A 6,609-nucleotide genomic window follows, 5' to 3' on the forward strand; every position below is an offset into this window, starting at 1 on the left:
AAGAAATGAGGCTGGAGATAGAATGATAGAATTTTGTACAATCAATGATTTATTCATTACAAATACCTATTAAAAAGCACGAGGCTGGAGATAGAATGATAGAATTTTGTACAATCAATGATTTATTCATTACAAATACCTATTAAAAAGCACACAAACCATGACTCATGTTACACGGACCTCACCAGATGGACAACACGGGAATTAGATAGATTACATCTGTGGAAAGAATTGAAGCTCAATATCAGTTGAAAATTAGGCCAGGTGCTGACTGTGGAGCAGCTGCACATGTGCAAGTTCAAATTGAAGCTAAAGAAAATGAAAACAAATCCATGAGAACCAAAACATGAACTTGAGTCTATCACACCTGAATTTAAAAACCATCTCAAGAACAACTTTGAGGCCTTTCACACTTAAACTGTGGTATATCAACTGACAGAACAAAGAAATATTGCATAGTTTGAAATCAGAAAGGATATGTATCAGGGTTGTATCCTTCCTTCATACTTATTCAATCTATATGCTGAATCAATCTTTCAAGAGGCTAGGCTATATGAAGAATGGAGCATCAGGACTAGAGAGACTCATCGACAGCCAAAAACTCATGTTATGAGATAGCATAACCTTGCTGACAGAAAGTGAAGAAGATTTGAAGCACTTACTGCAGAAGATCAAATGCCACAACCTTCAATATAGATCACATGTTAATATCAAGGACATAAAATTTGTCACCACTGGATAAGCAACAAGCAATATCATAATAGAAAAGATTGAAGTTGTCAACAATTTCATTTTACTTTTATCTGCTCAACTGCTATTGTATTGCAGTCAAGAAATCAAAAGATCTGTCACAGTGATAAAATCTACAGTCAAAGGACCTCTCCAGCATGCTAAAGAGCAAGACTAAGCTGTCCCTGATGGAAGCCATGGTATTTGCATCTGTTCCCTATGCATCTGAAATCTGAACAATGAATATGGATGACTGAAAAATACATGCCTTTTAATTGGGGTATCAGTGAAAAATACTATCTCATGGACTGTCAAAAGAACAAACATGTCTGTCTTGGAGGAAGCACAACGGGAGAGCTCCTTAGTAAGGATGGTGAAACTCCATCTCCATTGTTTGGGTGTATTTTTAGGAAGGGTAAGTCCTGGGGAAGAAGAAATTATGCTGGGAAAGGTGGACAGTCAGAGAAAGAGAGGAGGACACTCGGGAAGATGCAGTGACACAATGACTGTAACAATGGGCTTGAACCTAATACAGCATAGTAGGGCAAGGTTCAGATCTCTTACTCATAGAGTGGCTACGAGTAATAGTGGACTCAGTGGCACATAGCAACAATCAAACCTTGTAGAAACATGAAGGCAGTGGTATGTTGACATCTGTGCTGTCTAACTTAAAAATGAGCATGTGATAGATTCTCTTTCTCCAAGTCTTAGTGATTCAATGAACCAATATTGCCCCACAGTAAGAAACAAAGCTCTTCTTTTGGTCATTAATTGGACTATCTATTGCACATCCTGTAGATGTTCAGGTACTGAAAATCATGGGGAAAAAATGGCAAGCATCATCAATGATAATTTTTTTACCAACTTAAATAGTAGTCAGATGAAAACAAAGAAAATACTTTTTCTTAAGGCTTGTCAATAAATGTAACTACATCGCAATTTAAAAATCTGGTGTTTATATTTTTAAGTAGGAGTGGCTCCAGATTGTCTTTTGATTATTTTTTTTTTTTATGGATGGAGGCAAACTAAGAAATTTGAAGCTTTAGTAGCAAAAGTAGTACCCTCTTCCTGTCGTTAGCTATTGATAATCAGATCTGCCAAGCAGGATAAACTTAGGATAGGATAAATCACCTTTACAAGTTATCTAGAAACAAGTGATTTCTTACAAACAACCAAAATGAATATACTTTTAACTGACTTCTACTGTACAGTATTATAGCGTTCAGCAGAGATATGTAAAGAACTAAATTTATTCATTTCAACTCCTCACACATCAAGTTTCTACCTTTGAGTGTATTTGGGGAGATTGACCAGAGACACACAGAAACAAAAGTAGGGAAAAATCCATAACCTTCCACTAACCATCTTACTATCAAGTCTACATTTGGGGCTAACAATTAGTGAGGAGGACTTGAGGTACTTGCTGCAGAAGATCAAACACTACAGCCTTCATTATCAATTGTATGTTAACATCAAGATATCAAAAATTCTTACCACTGGACCTATAGGTAACATCATGATAGGAGAAATGATTGAAACTGTCAACAATGTCATTTTACTTGGGTCCTCAATACAGTTGGTGTCAGCAGTCAGAAGATCAGGAGACATTTTGCACTGGTATGATCTGTAGTCAGGGACCTCTCCAAACTATTGAGGAGAAATGATGTTAGTTTGAGAACTAAGGTGCTCATAATTCAGGTAATTGTCTTTTCAATCATTTATTCTGTATCTTAAGGCTAAACAATGAATAAAGATGAGAGGAGAAGAATTGATGCCTTTGAACCGTGGTGTGGGAGGAGAATACGGAATATCCAATTGATTGCCAAAAGCATAAACAGATATGTCTTGGAGAGGGTGCAGCCAGACCGCTCCTTGTGACCAGAATGATGAAGCTTCTTCTCACATAAACAAGGACATTCAAAACAAGGAAAGAAGACAAAAGAAAGGGAAAGACTAATTTTTTATGACTGGAACAAGCTGTTTGGCTTCTGAGGCGGGGTAAATTTGGTGCCTGTCAGAATCCACCTTCAAGACTTGAGATTGGACTATGCTCACTCACAGTGATCACCTGAACCCACAGGAGTAGAAATGGGAGGAATACGACAATGGAGAAGCCTCCATGGAGAAACTTGGTTTCACCCTCTCCAAGATAGATCTATTTGTTTTCTTGGTGGTCCATATATGTTCAAGACTCTTCTCCAGCACCACAACTCGAAAGCATCAATTATTCTGTCATCTTTAGTCATTGTCCCGCTCTCTGATGCACAGCAAGAAATTGTGAAGACCATGGCCTGGGTTAGGCACACCTTAGTCTCTAGACTGACATTGTTGCTTCTCAGTACTCTGGAGAGGTCCCTGACAGCAGATTTTCCCAGTGCAATTTGTCTTTTGATTTCCTGACTGCGTGTGCCAAGAGTGTTGATTATGGAGCTGAGCAAGCAGTAATTGTTAACAACCTCAATCTTGTCTCCACCGATCATAGTGCTTCCACTTGGCCCAGTGGTGAGATCTTTGTTTTCTTGCTATAAACATATGTGTACAAATATTGAATACTGTCTCAGTTCTAAATTCCTGGGGGTGTATTCCTAGGAGTCAAATAGCTGGGTCATGTGAGATATCTATGTTCAACTATCTTATGTTCAAATGCCAGACTGCCTTCCAGAATGATTATACCATTTTACAGTCCTACAAACAGTGCATTAGAGATCAAATCTCTGCACATCATTTCTAAAATTTATTGCTTGTTTTTCTGTTATAGTTTGCTACTGGGATGAGATAGTATCTCATAATAGTTTTCATTTGCATCTCTCTGATTGCCAGTGATTTCGGGCATTTCTTCATATGTCAGTTACCAGAATGTGTTCCTTTGTGAAAAAGTCTTTTCATGTATTTTGCCCTTTTTGTTAATGTGCTATCAATATTTTCTTATTGTAGATACCTTCTAGTATTCTGTAAACTTTAGTTCCGAGACCCTTTCTAAGATGACATTGTCAAATGTCTTTTCTCAGTGTGTAGGTTTTCTTTTTCCCTTCTAGGAAAACATTTTTTTATGCACACAGGGATTTGATTTTCAGAAGGTCCTGTTGATAGAATTTGCCCTTTCCTGGTTCTATTCTGGTTAACCATTAATAGCTGGGGATGACTTGCCCAGAACTCAACCAGACAAGGAAGAGATGACCCATGCTGGGAGTGAGAGCTGATTCTTGGAACCTGCAGGCTTGCTCTGGCCTGGACTTTGCTTACAGATTGCAGATGCTCAAAGTTTCCAAACTGAGAAGAGGATCCTTCAGCAAAAGAGGTGAAATTGTTCCCTCGGAGTATTGGCTTGCTAGTGATGGACAAGTCAGCAATTTGCTATCTAAAAGGAGGATACTGAGTATGAGACACAAAGTAGCTCACTTACCTGCTCTCATGAAAGCAGTTCTTGGTGCGATAAGTGTAAGAGAAAAAAACAAAACCCCACAATATAAAAGGACAAAATTTAATGTAAATGAAAGGCTGTATGGAACATAATGTATATGCTTGAAACACCATGGATATGAATGATAAAAATATTAATTAAAAAATAAACAAACCCCCAAACAACCAGTTTTGAGTTTTTCTAATTCTAAACACCAAATAAATGATTAAATGGTGTAAATTAAAAAGAAATCAAACATATATTATGCTGGCAAAACTAGAGGTCAAGAACCTCTGTAAAGTGCTAAAGAACAAGGGTGTTACATCTTGTTTATTTGGTTTCCCCCCCCTCTTTTTAAAACAGAAATTTTAGTGAATCTTTAGAGGAAGTATAGGCTATGATTCATTCATTGATAGACATCTTCCTCCCTCCCCAAGTCACTTTATAATGCATGTCTTGTTTCAGATTGCTAATTGTAATACATTTAATGTCTAATCATCCATGGCTTTTGGAAAGTCCTTCCCTCCACCTCTTCCAGTGAAGTGTTCATTATCTAGCCATTCTCCACCTGCTCTCCCCACTACCAGGAAGGGTGACACTTTAAAGAGTAAGAGGTGACTAACCCAGGCCGGAATATTTTCACTCGCTTCACATGTGTGTGGAAGTTGGACAATGAATAAGGAAGATGGAAGAAGAGTTAATGCTTTTTAGTTATACTATTGGCAAAGAATATTGAATATATTATGGACTGCCAAAACCCAAACGAATCTGTCTTGGACGAAGTCCAGCCAGAATGTTCACTAGAAGCAAGGATTATGAAAGTTTGTCTCTCATATTTTGGACATGCTACCAGGAGGTGCCTGTCCATGGAAAAGGACAAAATGCCTAGAAAAGTATCAGAGAAGGATAAAACATCCCTCAGTGAGACAGATTGTCACAGTGACTACAATCATGAGATTAAACACAGCGAAGATTGTAAGGGCAGCACAAAACTGGTCAGGTTAGGTTTCTATGAGTTGTGGTTGTCTAGAGGGTTATGTAAAGCATGCTTTTACATGCATATAAAACAATTGAAAATGTCAGACTTGGTTGTTTTGTTGTTACTATATATCTTTGAGTTGGAACTGACCCATTGTTGACCCGCCAAGAGGTTTTTAGAGGCAGTAGATAACAAGGGAAGAGATTCTCCCATGGAGCAGCTGGTGGATTCGAACCATGTGCCTTCAGGTTGGCATATCCTTATCATCAGAACTATGGTTTGGTTAGGCATGCCTTAATCATCAAAGCAATTTATTATTATTATTTTCTTTTGGATACTTTAACAAGATCTTGTTCAGATTATTTTCGGATGCACTAAATCCCTTGTTTCTTGATTCCTTCGCTGCTGTTTCTCAGGATGTTGATTGTGGGTCCAAGTCTAACGAAATTCTTAACCAGTTCAATTTCTTTGTCCTTTCTCATAATGCTGTTTACTAGTCATAAGAACTGTAAGAGTTGTAAGAATCTTTTCCCTTTTATATTCAAGTGTAACCCACATTGAAAGTTGTGGGCTTTGAATTTTATCAGTGCTTCAAGTTGTCTTCACATTTGCAGGGCAAAGTTGCATCATCTGCATATCTCAATTTTTCTAATTTATCTAATGATTCTTCTTCCAATCTCAATAGCTTGTTCATCTTTATGCAGCTCAGTTCTCTGATTGTTTGTTCAGCATACAGATTTAATAAAAATGTGAAACAGTAAAAATCTGTTGCACACACTTTCTAATACTAAACTTCATAGTAAACCTTTGTTCTATCTGAGCAACTGCCTCTTGATCCATGGAAATGGATTCACATGCATACAATTAAGTATTCTGGAATTTCTTTGCAATATTGTCCATAATTTGTTATGATCTGCACAAATTCTTTCATATAGTTGATAAAACACAGGTAAACATCATTCTGATAGTCTCTGTTTTCAGCCAATATCTATCTGACATCAGCAATAATGTCCCCAATTTCACATCCTCTTCTGAATCTGACTTGAACTTCTGGCATTTCCCTGTTGATATATTGCTGCAGCTGTTTTGAATTATCTTCAGCAATCTTGCTAGAAAAATACACTAATCACTTGCTAGAGAGTAGTAAATTCCTACCACACTCGTATCCCCTTTGCACCTAGCTGTGGATGCCCTTGTGGGGTCACCAGCCCTAGCACCTACACTTCTTTCTTCTGCAGCTCAGAAAGGAGTGGTAAGTTTTTACTGAGCTTCCTTCTTGTCCATTAAGCTGTCCTATAGTCTGCCTTTTCCAACCCTGTGTTCTCTTTTCTGAATCATAATCAATTTATCCCATTCTTTGCTTACACATTTATTTGACATTATATTGTTGTTGTTATGTGCCGTCGAGTCGCCTGTGACTCATAGCGACCCTATGTACAACAGCCCTAAACTCCACTCTGTCCTGTGCCAATCGCACTGTCTCTGACACTCCCATCCCAAT

Source organism: Elephantulus edwardii, unplaced genomic scaffold (assembly GCF_000299155.1).
Source record: "Elephantulus edwardii isolate Elephantulus edwardi_28Jun2011 unplaced genomic scaffold, EleEdw1.0 scaffold00140, whole genome shotgun sequence".
NCBI lineage: Eukaryota > Metazoa > Chordata > Mammalia > Macroscelidea > Macroscelididae > Elephantulus > Elephantulus edwardii.